Consider the following 18,664-nt stretch of genomic DNA (forward strand, 5'->3'; position numbering starts at 1 on the left):
TAGTAAGTAGTTGAGGAAGAAAATGTACCTATATGCTCTCATATATTTTGATCGCTATATTAAGTGAGTGAGGGGGACAGAACGAAAATACAGGGAATTAGATCTTACATAACAGTTCACCTCTACCAAATATTTAATTCTATATCTTGCGTAGGATTTTCTTATTCTGTGTAAAAACAGTATTTCATGAAGGTACAAGATTACGTGTATGCAAAAATAATTGTAAAATTCCAACACTTTACAATATCTATTTTTTTTGTTATTCTACCGATGGCCATATGGCACAATATCTTTTGAACGCCCATTGTTGCTCAGGTGAGCGATGTGGCCCCATGGGCCTCTTGTTCCTTCGTTAAAATTCAGAGGATCGAAAACAGATTTCCTACGGAGATTAATAATGGGGAATGTTGACATCTTTTCTGCTTTCGGAAGTACTCAAGACTCCTCGCTCAATTTTTCAACGTTATCATCCGGGCGTCTTCATCTCCTTCGCAATGGAAAACACCCGTATACTTTTTATTTTTAGCCGTGTATTGATACCCAACAACCTGGAGGGGGCGTTTCAAAGGGAAATCTTGGGATTTGTTCATACTATTGAATGAGCATCGTTTGAATCAAGAAGTTTCTATAAATATCGAATCTCGTAAGGAAATATGCGGCAAACATATCTTGGGACAGACTTTACAATGTCTTCAGACAAATATTCTGAATATATTTTCTTATAAACAACATAATTGGTCAAAATCTGTTTTGAAAGTTTGAACTGTGTGCGAATTAAGTCAAAATCTTCTAGGTATTAAGTTGATATCAAAGCATTTGAATTATTTTCATAATTTGCACATAATTTTAATTTATTTATAAGTTATTATGTCGCCTCTCCATGTAACGTTGCTATCAACATTTTACTAGGAACTCACCTTTCTACTTGTGGCAAAACGTGGTATTATATTATATTGGAAATGTAGTATGTATCCAGAACATTGAGTAAAAAAGGAATTATTCAAAAACTAAATCTTAAATAATTTCCAATGTTAAATAATAGTTAAAGCAACTGTATATTAAAATGACGCATTTTACAACATATACACTTTTTGCATGTAATTATTTGCAGCATGTTCCGCGGGGTACTATGGTGAAAACTGTAATGAAAAATGTCCTCCAAGTTTATACGGCCTTGGATGTAAACACAGTTGTGATTGTTCCTCATGTCATCATATATATGGCTGCATCACGTCCACTAAAACAGCAGGTAGGCAAAGAAAAGCTCAAATATTCCTCCGTTCTTAACATGTTAGTAGCTGTCTATTGTTTTGTTGAAATAATCTTTTGTTTGATAATTGATTTAAATTTTTCCCTGTTAATATTTTTGTATATGTCACAATAAGAAGGACAATTTTTTTTTCAAACAACGCCGTATTTTTCCAGTTTTACGGGATTCAAAATCTCAAAGGTTGTATTGTGGTTTTGTGAAAAGTAATATCAGGATAATTTGAAGTATATCTTACATTTCAACACAATGTTTATTAATCATATATGCAGAATGTCCATCTGGTTATCATGGTGATAACTGCTCTGAGGTTTGCCCTTCCTCATACTATGGTGCTGGGTGTCTTCAGAAATGTAACTGTACATGTACAGCATGTCATCATATTTATGGCTGCATTCCAACACGTAGAATTAAAGGTATGTTAATTAAGACAAATTAATTTTGATATGTATAACAGTTACCTGACATACCGTATGCTGAAAATGCTCTTATTTGATGAACATCGGATAACATTGTCTGATGACAAGTATCACTTAATACCCAGTATTGGGTAACAAAAGATATATCATTACCAATTATTGTTCTCATACCGCTCCTTATAATTATGTTTTATTTGTTCCAGTTTCGATCGGTAGCTTTGCACATCAACACTTGCTTTTTGATGATATCAGATTCATTTTCGCTCTAATTACGTTCCGTATTATGGCTTACGCGTTTATAAATGATTATATCCGTTATGTTTATTATGTAAACTACAAAATTACATGATTTATGTCATTTGGTTTAATATGATTGGTCGGAAAACATTATTAATACATTCTCTTAATTTTCAACATCGCCATTCCACGAAAAGCTTTTCTGATTTGATACCATGGCATTGTATCATATGATTCTTTCCTAACAGAGTGACTGCGAATCAATCCTGATTTAACAGTTCTGATTGAAGAAACGTTAAGAAAAGCATAAATTATGTGCAAAAGCATAATCTTTTAAGAAGCATTTTATATAACAGTACACATGGATGAATTTTTTCGTAATTATGGTTAGTTTGGATTCGGTTTTACATATATCTAAACAGAAAAACTTTCATTGTTTTTCACTATTTATCATAAAAAATGTGTCTTCACTTATATGGTAATTTTTAACTTAGAATTTATTTTCTAAAGCACTGCAAAGGTCTTTAAGTCTCTTCATGTTTCTAGAATTTTTTGCGTTACGTTCAAGATTATTTCCGGGTACGTATTCATGAAAAGGAAAGGCACCAAAACGTTTTTTATCGCACAAAGAACAAGAGCAATTGTTATTGTTAACAAACATTTTATAGCTGTTTTTAAATGAATGATAATGTTATTTAAAAACAATGTAACATTTCGTATTTCTTCAACATTATTATTGTGGGGTTATGTAAAATTTAAACAAAAACATTTTTGCGGTATTTTATATTTGATTTTCTACATCAAATGAATTGAACATAAAAGAAATTCTTTTAATACAAAAAAAAATGAGATTATGTTGTGTTGTTTAGTCAGAACAGTAAAATATAGGTTTGAAATGATTAATGATTTTAAAAAATTTAAATTAGTTTAATTCATTATCAAGTCATTTCATTATCAAGGGAATACTTTTTATATTATTATTTATGATAAGCTATTATCAGAAAAATAATGCTTCTCGAAAAAAAAAACCCGACACTGGATGAAATATCTGGTTTCAGCGCTGCGGAAACCCTTTGGAAACTCTGCGGAAACTTAAGGTTACTTTAAGTTTCCGACAGGTTTCAGCACGGAAACTTCAAGTTTCATTAAGTTTCCGCAGTGCTGAAACTTAGGCTGTCCATGAATCCAAATGGTTTCCGCAACGGAAACTTACTGAAACTTGAAGTTTCTGCATAGTTTTAATCTCCATATACGTTTGGGATACATATTGTTTACAAATGGTTTCCGCGACGGAAACTTACTGAAGCTTGAAGTTTCTGCATAGTTTCAACCTCCATATACAATTGGGATACATATTGTTTACAAAGGGTTTCCGCGACTGAAACTTACTGAAACTTCTTATATTTTTGCTTTCACAAAATCTGAGCAAGGTTTCTACTTTATGTAAAAACAAAACAATTTCAAACAGTTTCAAATTTATTTTGTTCAAAAATCTGAAATCGTTTCCAATAATAAATAAAATACAGCCAAGATACAATAATGGATTAACATCCATATGGCAATTCCCTTATTAGGGACTTTTATTTAAAAAATGATAAAATTGCACAAGAAAAAAAACTCCCATAGAAATCTTTACATTTGTATTTTTTTTTCATCTCGATTAAATGCCTATCAAATCTCCCTTTAAAAATGCAACAAAGATCTTAATTTGTTAAAAATATGAAGGCAATTTACAAAATAACTGCATGTACATTAATAAACAAAAGAAAACGTCACTGTTACATGAACATGATACACTTGTCTCAATTTGTTTTGAACTACAATGAATATGTACACCGTAAAATATTTTTGAAAAGTCTGAAGTATCCATCTTGAGTATTAAAAAAAAAAATACACTACAAGATAGTAGTTGACTATAGATGTATGACCCAGATTTGATTTGAATATGTATGTCAATAAATTCCAAAATGAGGTCAAAGTGACCCACTTACAAGTTGGGATAAACCTTTTCTTTGTTAGTAATATAATCTAATGTTTTACAATAGAACAGGATTTGATATCATTTATTTGATAATCCATTAAGTCCAAAGTGAACTTCTCATTTCCACCCATGATGTACGAACTGATCGGATTTCAATATCATAAGCCTGTCAGTATTTAATAGATGACCCAGAGGGAGATATGAAAAGCTTGTTGGCCAATAAAAAGCTAACAATGGAGCAGTCTGTCAAATCACGTGCAAACATATGATGTACACATTTACGGTAATTAATTATGCTGATTCACCAACACACTTCATTCCTGATGAATATTCTTCTTTACACGTGGTTTACCTTCCTACATTTCACTACTTTACCTACATTAATATTTTTAAATCCAAGACATGAAGTAAAATACACATTGTTAATATATGTCAAGTATTACTACATGTACATGTAATTGCTTTTTGTAGCATGAATGTATAAAATACAAAGTATCACACAGATCATTCACCTTACAATTCTCATCAATTCCAATATTAGTTACATAACACAGATTAAAATAAAACCTACATGGAAACAACTTTCCATGCAAGTAATTTTGTTATATAAACATTGTAATACATGGGGTATATGTTGTTGTTATACATTTTCATATACGACATAATTGAATATTGTTTGGTGTATTTTATCATTTCTATGACCCATGCATTCATCTCCTAATGCAGTGTTTTTACATTTAAGATTGGTTTCTTAATTTTTCATATATTGCTGCAAATAAAAAACTAACTTATCAATTAATGTTTAAACAAAGAAAATGGAAAAAAGTAGTTAACACTTATCAACTTTGAGGTGTGAGGATATATGTTACATGGAGTCTAATATTTTATGCAATATTTGCAAAGATAACAAATTATTTAAGAAAATGAAAGTTAATATCTGCAAGGTCTAATCAATCATTTAATAAGTCAAAACCATGTGATTTTCTAAGATACTACCTTACAGACATTGTAATATACTGGTATTTGATCATATAAAAAAGTACTTTTATAGTTTATAGGTTTTTTGAAATGAGAATACTTTACAGTTAAAACGTCTTGTTCTGCAGAGGTTTAGTCGGGTCGTAGAGATGTGTCCATTCGAATCAATAAGGAGTGTCCTTGGCTGTTGTTGATGTAACCCGAGTCGTAGTTTATGGAAATAGGCCTTTTTGGGAGATTTTCGAGCATTGTCCAGACCGGTGAAGCACTCATATGATCACATCATGGTTACAGCAGACTTAGTAGTTCTGGACAGTGGTAGAATTAAAATTCTTCTTCTTGCGATGAACTTGTTCCTTTCACTGGGCTGTACGTTATGTCTGTTCTATTTATCTTAAACAAGAATAATAAAGTTTCATTTAGATTTTTAAACAATAAACATTCAGCCTAACATGTAATAAAAGCATTCTGAATAAAATTCTGAATACAGAAGTTACTATGCAGTTGCCAGTTGCTGTTTAAACTATGTCATATAATGACTACAGTAGCATCTGGTCTAAAATGTTTCATTTTATATTTGAAGCAATGTTATTTTCATTTTGATTCAATTATTGTTTGTTGAACAATGGAAAAACTTATCAACAATAAGTGTGTTAACAACCCCCCCCCCCCCCCCCATCAACCTCCTTTTCAAGAACTTAGACCTGGATTTCCCAAAATTTACTACAGTTAATTATAAACATCCAACACATGTATAAGTTAATGGTGAAAATAATCAATTTCAAAGCAATACCTTGCGTGATTTACAGTCAAGTCGTACACAGACCAACTCGTATACAGGTCAACTCGTATACAAACATTTCCGCATAAAAAACCAAAAGTCAGCTCGTATACAAGGTATTTTTGAGTCATTAACGTTAGCCTATACTAATCACCGTTCTAGACAATGAAATTATCTTTTGCTGTAACATATTATATAATATTTTCTTAAATACATCATCTGTTGTAAGAATATTTGACACATGACTGGCGTGCAGCATTTGTTATATTTATTATCACATTAATATTTGACATACCGGTAAATTATATAGGCATATGAAATTTTTGTATACGAGTTGACTTTCGGTTAAACACACCGGGAATTTTGGTATACGAGCTGATTTTTGGTTGTTTATACGGAATATTTGTATACGAGTTGACCTGTATACGAGTTGGTCTGTGTACGACTTGACCGGACTCCCCTTGCGTTCACATTGTCCAGCTGGTCAAAAGATTCACCCGAATCACCGAACCGAGGATGCAAGTAATCACCGGAAACATTGACTTTGTATGCTGTCAATGCTGAAAAAGAAAAACGTGAAAGATTTCATTTTCCGGATTAAATTAATAATTATTTTTTTAATATTTACGTTACATTTAGAGTTTGTAAGTTGTATAATGTGCGAAAGATTCATTGTTCGTCTTGTTTACCAACCAAGCATTCATATATTAGGGACGTTTATATAATTATATATGTGTATAGCCTGGATAATCTTGATTATCATGCATATAAATTAAGTTGGTTAATGGTAAACTTGGTCAAAACGTATATTTTAAAGAGATACGGTAATAAAAATTAAAATGCCGAACCAAGTTTGAAAACATGACGCCATCTTGATTTGATGGCGCGAGATCGGTAGCAAGACTTTTAGGCCCCAAGATGTTTAGGCCCTTCATTGATAAGACGCTTAGGCCCCAACATGTTTAGGCCCCAAGATGTTTAGGCACCAGCCTACATTTTTCTAAGTTAATTATAATTTTCATTTTATTTTTTAAATGAATAATGGTTTAAGCACCAGCATACATTTGTATAAGTTAATTATAATTTACGTTTTATTATTTAAAACTTCATTTTCTTTAAAAATTATAAAGAAGTATAATCTGCATCTTATGCATAATTTATTATTTTTTAGATATCATATTATTTTGTCACATCATATTATTTTCGATAATTAATTTTCTAATCAGAGATCAAAGAAACGGTAAAGACTTCCATTTACATGGTGTATGACATGAATTAAATTGTTAAAACAACACCCCCCACTGTATCCTGCTCCCTCTCTAGATAGGTGCTAATTCGGAGAAGATAATGAAGAGATCCTCCAGTAATACAATGAGGGTTTCACACCTCACTTTGGAAGTAAACCATGAAGAGACGGGTCTCCAAAAGAAGACAGGCCAAATACAAGTTAAGCTTCATTGGCAGAAAAATTACATAATTTGTGGAGATATCCTTTAATTGTACAAATATGATCACAGAAATAATATTTCACTCATGAATACTTTTAATGTAGAAAAACTTGTCAATATTGATTAAGAAAATTTTCAAAGTCTGTTCTTCCAGAAACCAACTTTAACACCCTATTGTATTGTGATTTTAACCTTTATTTGGTCATTATTTTTCCTACAGTACATGTGATCCATGACTGTGTTCGTGTACATTTGTATGGTGTGTTCCCGTTTTGCACATATTTGATAATTGGGTAATGAACAATAGGTGTGATTTGTGTTGTGATAGCAATTATAGTCTGCTTTCAGTCATAGATTTTACCTGGATCGGCGCCTTAACAAGAATATAGATATTTTGTTGTGTTTTAGGTCAAATAAGTAACAATTATCACCATTTTTTTTCATTTGATAAAATAAAGATAATGATATTTTAGTCTTAAATTTCCGCCCACTGATAGGAAAAATAATCATTAAATGATTTGACGTTTACATTTTTGTCCATTTACCTTAAATAAAAACTAAATGAATTGAGGAAATATTGCTAGTCCCAAACCAATTGGAAGCTGATTCAATGGATCAATATATGATGAAAGGGAAAACTACTTGTACAGTCATATGGGGTACTCCGTATCATTTTTTTTTACACCTAAGTTGCAAAATATCCAAAACGCATGTTTATAATTGGTTGTTTGGTGTCAACAGAAAGAATGATATGAAAGAAAACAGATCTTTAACACAAACTATTTCTATCTTTGAAGTAGCGACCTTGATAGTAGTTCTTATGATCGATATCCCCACTTTTATTGCGGGTCACTTTCTGGTGTTTTAAATCAGTAGCTAAGTACATGAAGTACAACAAATTCCGACAAAAATAATATATAATTTTAATGTTGATTCGATACACCTCAGACTGAAAAAAATACATGAATTAGTTCTACATTTGATAGGTTTTGTGAAAAAAATTCCTTACAGTTTTTGAAGCATATACCATTGCCGATTTATCATCGTATCATCATACAGTTTGTCGTTTTTCTTCGATTATTCAAGCCACATTATAAATGAAAACATATTTAGCAGCGTTTTTTCCTTAGACACATATCCTTCATTTATGTCAGCAAAAGTAATAATTAAATATTAACATGATATTTTCTCTTCAAACTTGTAGCATGTACATGTACTTCCAAAAGGCAATAAGACAAACAAAATCACTACAAAAACAACATTTTGCAATACTCTTTCTTGTTTGAAGAAATTAATGAAATTGTTCATGATCAAATCGATGTTTGAAAATTAAATTCAAGAACATGGATATAAATTATTATGTAAATGTGCTTTTATGCAAGTTATATTGAAACGTAAAATAAATGTAAATATCAATTGCGATTAGGTATGTTTTATTCATTTTATTGTCGATTACCCTTACAGGAACTGTGATAAAGACTATAGCAATTAAGCAATTATTTCACCTGGTCAAATTCCCGTTTCGCACACATTTTTTCGATACCTAATTTTCAAATGTGTGCAAAACGGGAACAAACCATTTGTATATACTAATTATGAACCTCAAATACCAGTGAACTGGTCTTGAGCGAATAAAGAATTGAATTGAACTTGTCACTGGATGAAAAATCAAGTTTCAGCAAAACTGAAACTATATGGAAACTTTGCTGAAACTTGAAGTTGAAGTTTCATGTATAGTTTCCGCAGTGCGGAAACCATTATTTCGATTCAGCAAGTATCCGTTAGGTTTCAGTAAGCAGAAACTTTAGTCTAAGATTCCTGATGGTTTCCGCAATGCGGAAACTAAATTTGAATCGTGTGAATAGTTGTGTAAATTATTATGGAAATATCAATCAGTTTCAGAACATTTCCGCTAGGTTTCAGTATGCTGAAACTTTAAGTTAAGATTCCTGATGGTTTCCGCAATGCGGAAACTAAATTTGAATCATGTGAAAAGTTGTGTAAATTATTATGGAAATATCAATCAGTTTCAGAACATTTCCGCTAGGTTCAGTATGCTGAAACTTTAAGTTAAGATTCCGAATGGTTTACGCATTGCTGAAACTATTACTAAAATTGATTTGAGTGTAATAGTGATATCATTTATTTTCAACAGGTTTAAGTTTAATTCTAGCCTAATGATAATGAATCCGTACATACTAAAATGTATAGTAAGGTTTCAGCGTGACTGAAACTATATGTATACATGTAACTATCTTCAAATGTGGCAAATAAGGCGATTAAGAACCTTACTAAGTAATTAATTGAATTAGAAAAGAAAAACTGATGTCTGATCTTGTTTAATGCATATGATGAAATCATTAATCTTAGGTACTCGGGCACGTGTATACATGTGTATACATTCTTTGTCCAGGTGACCTCCTCTGTGATTTTCCTGTATATTCTGTGTGGATTGCAGGGTTTTTTCTGTCAGGAGTGAACAAAAGACTGTTACATAACATATACACAGTACGAAGCGTGAGTTTATAACTGGAGCCCAGCGGGAATTTTTTTTCAATTTGTGTGTACCTGAGTTAGTAAAACTGATAAGTAAATTATAATTATTTAGTAAAATAAATCAATATACCTATTTTGTAAGACTCCTTCTTAAATCATTTAGTTATCATTTGAATGAACCTTGAGGTACAGTAATTAATTAAGCAAACAAATTAAGGTAAAGTCGTTGTAAATTTTTACAAATCGTACCAAATATTCGTACAACCTGAAGTTTAGAGCATATTCATTTCTTTTTTAATACCACGCCAACACATGTACACAGGAATTTTTGTAAAAAAATTCTACAGTTGATAATAACAAGTAAAACCCACTTGGAGTTTGAGTCTAATATAATAATTGTTTGATTATTTACATGCATTTCAGACTTTACTGCATGTATGACTGTACGTATCATGATTCACTGGCGTCGGAAGCAAATTGAAAATGGGGGGGGGGGGCTAGACTAATCCTCAGAAATATTGAGGAAAAACCCTAAAAAAAACCCAATTCCTAAAATCATGAAAATCCTAATCCGTGGGGGGGGGGGGGGGGGGGGGTGTATACCTATACTATATACTTCCGAAAATAAATTTCCCTACCCGAATTTTGTTTCCCAAAATCATGAAATTCCTAATCCATGTCAGGGGGGGGGGGGTAGTATGCCTTTTACTCCAACTTCTCAATCTTTAAAGGTAAATTTAGGAACAATTACATTTCCGGCGAGAAAAAGTGGGGGGGGGGGGGCTATATACCTATTGGTTAAGTCTAACTTTGCACTAAGCCCCCCCCCCCCACACCCCCCCCCACACCCCCCCCCCCGGTTCGACGCCTATGTGATTCGTGCATTTCTATACTCTGTATTTACTTTCTGTACTGTAAACACAGATATTGATACATGTTTATGAAACATGCACATGTTTCTGTTATAAGATATAATAAGCATTATTTATATTTTTACTAAAGTTATACGTTATATTACAAAATCATTTTAAAATCCAGCACTAGCCATGTGGTGCACGTGATTTTAATCCCATTTTTAAAATTTGCTTATACATTCGTATTCATTTGATGTAGAAAGTATACCAAATAATTAAAATTATATTTTGTTTATATATCAGTCCGACGTGTACGTCTTACTTCCCGGCATGTTTAACGCGTTTGTATTTTAATTTCATAAGTATTCTTAACGTACTCTTCATCGCATGACCAATCAGTGCACATGTGTAACTGTAAAATAATTGCAATCAATTCACCGTAGTTGTAAATTCACCGTACGGGTGAATGCTGTTAACCGGACCCCGTTAATTGATCGGCATCTAATTATGTTTGTGATTTCTGTGTGTTCATGTACAACCTGCTCTGTGATGAACATAATACTTTCACACCTCTATATTTTGAATAAGAATATGACCGTGCTTAGAATCGCGGTGAAAATTGGACAAGTCAAGACTAACTTGTCAGTAAACTATATATGGCTCTATCATATTTAGTTTGGCAAAATCATCAGTACAATAAGATATAGTTAAAGACAAAATCTGATACATATGTCTCATTAAAACTTGTTTAATTTCATTAGACATTTGTAAACAAACGGTCGGCCATTTTTTTTTTGGTTAATCACGTGTTACAAATACAATTGTAACAAACACACGCCAATACTTTGTCGTATTTAACCAGGACATACTGACTCAAACAGTTCTTATTTAAAATAAATATACATGTAAAAAGTATACTATTCGGTAAAAAATGATAATTTTGATTAAACATTATTCATTTTAAACTATCCCAAGATGCACTTTTCCAAGATTTAGCGGGTTCTGATTGGTCAGTATTGGCGCACTTTATGATTCCGAGCGAAGGTTAAAATGGACAAGAAGGTGCTGTTGTAAAATGGAGAATTGAGAAGCATTAATAGCCTCTACAACAAGGAGATAATGCAGGAACGAAGAACTCATGTCAAGGTAACTTAATTCACAATATAGATACTCCCAATAGCATTTTCAAGGCTCTAATTTATCTCTCATTTGTAAACGAGATCTCGCGCCATCCAATCAAGATGGCGTCATTTTTTCAAAACTTGGTTCGGCGTTTTAATTTTTATTAACGTATCTCTTTTAAATATACGTTTTGACCAAGTTAACCATTAACCAACTTTATATGCATGATAATCAAGATTATCCAGGGTATACACATATGTAACTATATAAACGTCCCTAATATATGAATGCTTGGTTGGTACGCAAGACGAACAATGAATCTTTCGCACATTATACAATTTACAAACTCTTAATGTAACGAAAAAATTTTATTAATTAAATCCGGAAAATGAAATCTTTCACGTTTTTCTTTTTCAGCATTGACAGCATACAAAGTCAATGTTTCCGGTGATTAGTTGCATCCTCTGTTCGGTGATTCGGGTGAATGTTTTGACCAGCAGGAGGATGTGAACGCAAGGTATTGCTTTGAAATTGATTATTTTCACCATTAACTTATACATGTATTGGATGTTTATAATTTACTGTAGTAATTTTTGGGAAATCCAGGTCTAAGTTCTTGAAAAGGAGGTTGATGGGGGGGGGGGGGGGGGTGAAACACACTTATTGTTGATAAGTTTTTCCATTGTTCAACAAACAATAATTGAATCAAAATGAAAATAACATAGCTTCAAACATAAAATGAAACATTTTAGACCAGATACTACTGTAGTCATTATATGACATAGTTTAAACAGCAACTGCATAGTAGCTTCTGTATTCAGAATTTTATTCAGAATGCTTTTATTACATGTTAGGTTGAATGACTTATGTTAATTGTTTAAAAATCTAAATAAAACTTTATTATTCATGTTTAAGATAAATAGAACAGACATAAAGTACAGCCCAGTGAAAGGAACAAGTTCATCGCAAGAAGAAGAATTTTAATGCTACCACTGTCCAGAACTACTAAGTCTGCTGTAGCCATGATGTGATCATATGAGTGCTTCACCGGTCTGGACAATGCTCGAAAGTCCCCCAAAAAGGCCTATTTCCATAAACAATGACTCGGGTTACATCAACAACAGCCAAGGACATTCCTTATTGATTCGAATGGACACATCTCTACGAGCCGACTAAACCTCTGGAGAACAAGACTTTTTAACTGTAAAGTATTCTCATTTCAAAAAACCTATAAACTATGAAAGTACTTTTTTAATATGATCAAATACCAGTATTTTACAATATCTGTCTGTAAGCTAGAATCTTAGAAAATCACATGGTTTTGACTTATTAAATGATTGATTAGACCTTGCAGATATTAACTTTCATTTTCTTAAATAATTTGTTATATTTGCAAATATTGCATAAAATATTAGACTCCATGTAACATATATCCTCACACCTCCAAGTTGATAAGTGTTAACTACTTTTTTTCCAATTTTCTTTGTTTAACATTTATTGATAACTTAGTTTTTATTTGCAGCAATATATGAAAAATTAGGAAACCAATCTTAAATGTAAAAACACTGCATTAGGAGATGAATGCATGGGTCATAGAAATGATAAAATACACTAAACAATATTCAATTATGTCGTATATAAAAATATATATATAAGGACAACATATACCCCATGTATTACAATTTTTATATAACAAAATTACTTGAATGGAAAGTTGTTTCTATGTGGGTTTTATTTTAATCTGTGTTATGTAACTAATATATAATTGGAATTAGATTTTATATCATAAGTAAAATGCTGGTATTGATGAGAATTGTGAGGTGAATGATCTGTGTGATACTTTGTATTTTATACATTCATGCTACAAAAAGCAAGTACATGTACATGTAGTAATACTTGTCATATATAAACAATGTATATTTTACTTCATGTCTTGGATTTAAAAATATTAATGTATGTAAAGAAGTGAAATGTAGGAAGGTAAACCGTGTGTAAAGAAGAATATTTATCAGGAATGAAGTGTGTTGCAATCAGCATAATTAATTAAATGTGTACATCATATTTTTGCACATGATTTGACAGACTGCTCCATTGTTAGCTTTTTATTGGCCAACAAGCTTTTCATATCTCCCTCTGGGTCATCTATTTAATACTGACAGGCTTATGATATTAAAATCTGATCAGTTGGTACATCATGGGTGGAAATGAAAAGTTCACTTTCGACTTAATGGATTATCAAAAAAATGATATCAAATCCTGTTCTATTGTAAAACATTAGATTATATTACTAACAAAGAAAGGTTTATCCCAACTTGTAAGTGGGTCACTTTGACCTCATTTTGGAATTTATGACATACATATTCAAATCAAATCTGGGTCATACCTCTATAGTCAACTACTATCTTGTAGTGTATTTTTTTTTTTTAAAGATGGATACTTTAGACTTTTCAAAAATATTTTATGGTGTACATATTCATTGTAGTTCAAAACAAATTGAGACAAGTGTATCATGTTCATGTAACAGCGAAGTTTTCTTTGTTTATTCATGTACGTGCAGTTATTTTGTAAATTGCATTCATATTTTTTAAAAAGTAAGATCTTTGATGCATTTTTAAAGGGAGATTTGATAGGCATGTAATCGAGATGAAAAAAAATACAAATGTAAAGATTTCTATGGGAGTTTTTTTTCTTGTGCAATTTTATCATTTTTTAAATAAATGTCCCTAATAAGGGAATTGCCATATGGATGTTTCTCCATTATTGTATCTTGGCTGTATTTTATTTATTATTGGAAACAATTTCAGATTTTTGAACAAAATAAATTTGGAACTGTTTGATATTGTTTTGTTTTTACATAAAGTAGAAACCTTGCTCAGCTTTTGTGAAAGCAAAAATAAAAAGTTTCAGTAAGTTTCAGTTGCGGAAACCCTTTGTAAATAATATGTTTCCCAATTGTATATGGAGGTTGAAACTATGCAGAAACTTCAAGTTTCAGTAAGTTTCCGTTGCGGAAACCATTTGGATTCATGGACAGCCTAAGTTTCAGCACTGCGGAAACTTAATGAAACTTGAAGTTTCCGTGCTGAAACCTGTCGGAAACTTAAAGTAACCTTAAGTTTCCGCAGAGTTTCCAAAGGGTTTCCGCAGCGCTGAAACCAGATATTTCATCCAGTGTGTATTTGGGTAATAAGTAGGTGAATTCTTTTGGGATATATAAGGGTTTTTAAAAATATTATGTATAAATCAGTTGCCATACATAAGCTTACTGAACATATTTATGACATTCAAGTGTTGTTTAATTCCAATATTAGAAAAAAATACAATAATTTGTTTTCTTTTCTTGAAATAACTATAATGAAATACTTCCCCTTATATAACATTTGTTCGTTTCTTTGTGAAGATAGTATGATTTGATCACGGTATTAACTGATTTAAAGCACGGACACATAACCATGCTGGATGATACTATCATTGATAGCGTGTGCATGCAAGTTTATAGCATAATGTTTTTCGTGATTAAATTTTTCAAGAACTTGTATATAAAGTAAACAACGCCATGTTTGCGAAACGATTGTTAGTTTACTACAAATTAAAGTAAATTGCATTTATTGGCTCCAAAGTGCTTAAAAGCCATATTCTTTCAACTATCAGTTATTATTATAAACAACAGGTGCCTAAACATCTTGGGGCCTAAACATCTTACCTGGGGCCTAGAATATACAGGAAAATCACAGAGGATGTCACCTGGACAAAGAATGTATACACATGTATACACGTGCCCGAGTACCTAAGATTAATGATTTCATCATATGCATTAAACAAGATCAGACATCAGTTTTTCTTTTCAAATTCAATTAATTACTTAGTAAGGTTCTTAATCACCTTATTTTCCACATTTGAAGATAGTTACATGTATACATATAGTTTCAGTCACGCTGAAACCTTACTATACATTTTAGTATGTATGGATTCATTATCATTAGGCTAGAATTAAACTTAAACCAGTTGAAAATAAATGACATCACTATTAAACTCAAATCAATTTTAGTAATAGTTTCAGCAATGCGTAAACCATTTGGAATCTTAACTTAAAGTTTCAGCATACTGAAACCTAGCGGAAATTTTCTGAAACTGATTGATATTTCCATAATAATTTACACAACTTTTCACACGATTCAAATTTAGTTTCCGCATTGCGGAAACCATCAGGAATCTTAGACTAAAGTTTCTGCTGACTGAAACCTAACGGATACTTGCTGACTCGATATAATGGTTTCCGCATTGCGGAAACTATACATGAAACTTCAACTTCAAGTTTCAGCAAGGTTTCCATATAGTTTCAGTTTTGCTGAAACTTGATTTTTCATCCAGTGCGATCCATTTAAAAGATTGAGCCTTCCTGTGTGTGTATTTTTTAAGAAAGGCATTCTAGGACTTCCGGTCAAGCAATGGAGTAGTGGTAAAAAAAAGCTCCGCAATATATGTTGGATTTTGCTTTGTTTCTGACGATTAGAAGCCAAATTTTGTGATATCTGGTATTAACTATTTACTTATCCACATTGCTGGTCAATTTAATTTTGTGTCAAACTCGTTTATTTGTGATATTCGCAAGCACCAGAATTTCTATTGTGAATATCGGTTGTGAGTCCTCGCTCAATGGCGGACAATAAACATAGGTGTGGAAAAAAAATGGACAAAAAACTATCAGAAAATCTAAAGAAAACTCCGGAAAAAAAGCTTGTCCAGTTAAGCTTGCACAAAGTTCCTGATTCAGTGAGAAAGCTGCGTCCAAAAAACAGAAAAGAACAGAGAGTTCAGACATGGACTCCCCGCTTGGGGCCCCACCAGGAACAGGATATCAGGTGAACTAAAATCAATACAAGAGACCCTGTCTAACATACAAGAAAACATGGTAAAAAAGACTGAAATAAAGACTATAAAGAACTCATTCTTAGAAGAAATGAAAAAAGAGTTCCGACAAGAAAGCATTACAGACGTTAAAAATTCAATTCTGAAAGTAATAAAGGAAGAAACTACAAATGACATTAAAACAGCAGTAAAAAATGAATCTGAACAAAAAATAAAAAATGAAACAAGTGAATGCAAAAAAGAAATCAAAGAAAGATGTGATGGTTTCAATCTTGACCTAGAATTTACGCGAAAAATTCAATGCTCAGGCACAATCAATAAGACAGATGAGGGAAAGCTTGAACTCCCTTCAATACATGGCAGGTAATGCTTTAACTTTGGCAAACCAGACACAACAATACTCGCAGAAGAGTAACATTAAATTTCTACAATGGAATGAATTACAGAACGAAAATCTTCGGGACATGCTGTGTCGCATCATGAAGGAGACGGTGAACGTCGACCTATCACCAGCCGATATTTTAGCCATCCACCGAGTTCCAGGAGGGGGTAGGGGCGCACCCAGACCAGTAATCGCAAAATTCCGCGATACCGATACAAAGATCCGGATTATAAAGAATCGCTCGGTCGAAAAAGTGAAAAAACACTTCATTATGCATGATCATCTGACTCCGCTGAATGCCAAGCTGATCCGTGATCTTAAGGATGATTCCAGGATACATTCAACCTGGTATTGAAATGGTAAAGTGTTTGCGTTGGACAACGAGGGAAATAGACATAAATTCGACATCCTGGATGACATAATCGAGAAATTAAAGCAACGGCGCCAACTTTTCTTATTCGTGAGTATGCGGAGTCGCAAGAACATGTTGTGTGATCGGGATCGGAAAGCCATAGACGCTTCGGGTTCGATGTTTGTTTATTTACAGTTGGTATGGAAGGTGAGAGACAGGGTGCGAGATTGTTTTTCATTTTCTTTATCAATTAAACTCCAATATATCTGGACGCATATGGTAGTGGTAAGTGGTTGCTTACAATTTTTCCTTTTTGATCATTTTTACATGACATTTGTTTATCTCTTTCCGTTTGAAAATGGTTGATTCTATAAATATTGCCACAGTTAATTGTCAGGGGTTGGCCACTTTATCAAAACGTCAAGATGTCTTAATTTTTTATAAAACCAAGGGTTACTCTATCATTTGTTTTCAGGATACACACTTTAGTCCCGAATTTGAGCAATGTGTAGAAGCCATGTGGGGTTATAAATGTTACTTCAACTCCTACAAATCAAATGCAAGAGGTGTCTCTATATTTTTTAATAATAACTTCGAATTTAAAGTTCAACAAGAAAGAAAGGATAAAGCAGGGAATTTAATAGCCTTGGATTAAATAATTGAGGTAAATATGGTTACTTTGATTAACATATATGGTCCAAACACAGATAGTCCTGAGTTTTATGAGTATGTTCGTGAGATTTTCTTAGAACTGGATAATGAATTTTTTATACTAGTTGGAGATTTTAATCTTGCCTTAAATCCTGTTATTGATACAAAAAACTATAATACAATAAACAACCCCAAGGCAATAGAAAAATTACTTGAAATTATGGATGATTTATATCTATTGGACTACTTCCGGACTTTGAATCCTGACAAAAAGGTACATACTTGGCGGAAGAAAAACCCCTTAAAACAAGGGCGTTTAGATTATATTTTAATATCTGAAAGTTTGTCCAACTCTGTAGAGTCATACATAATTAAACCTGGTTATAGATCAGACCATTCCATTGTCATTGTAGAATTAAAATTTAACTCTTTTAAAAGGGGACATGGGCTTTGGAAATTCAATAATAGTTTACTTCTTGATAAAAAATATGTACAGACAGTGAAAGAAACCATACGGAACTTCTCTACGCAACATATACAAGGTGACACTGATGAAGTAGACGATAGTTTATTTTTAGAAGTTCTCCCTATGGAAATAAGGGGTGTCACTATTTCTTACTCCTCCCATAGAAAAAAGGAAAAGACTTGAGAGAAAAGTCATTACTTGAAGAAATAGAAAAATTGGAATCTGAGGAAGAAATTAATTTACCCTTAATTGAGGAAAAAAGGTTATTATTAGAAAATATACGGAAAGAAAAGATGGAAGGACATATGATTAGGTCTAGGGCTAAATGGGTAGAAGAAGGGGAGAAACCCACTAGATACTT

The 18,664-nt window shown here is 32.2% G+C and overlaps 1 long non-coding RNA gene across 1 annotated transcript; it reads left to right on the forward strand.

Annotated features, from left to right (window-relative positions):
* The first annotated feature begins 11,185 nt into the window (after positions 1-11,185).
* On the forward strand, positions 11,186-14,433 carry LOC136272409 (uncharacterized). Its single transcript, XR_010710410.1, has 3 exons — positions 11,186-11,607; positions 12,001-12,100; positions 12,499-14,433. It is a non-coding gene; the product is annotated as an uncharacterized lncRNA (long non-coding RNA).
* Positions 14,434-18,664: the final 4,231 nt, after the last annotated feature.

Source organism: Magallana gigas, chromosome 10 (genome assembly GCF_963853765.1).
Source record: "Magallana gigas chromosome 10, xbMagGiga1.1, whole genome shotgun sequence".
In the NCBI taxonomy this organism is placed as follows: domain Eukaryota; kingdom Metazoa; phylum Mollusca; class Bivalvia; order Ostreida; family Ostreidae; genus Magallana; species Magallana gigas.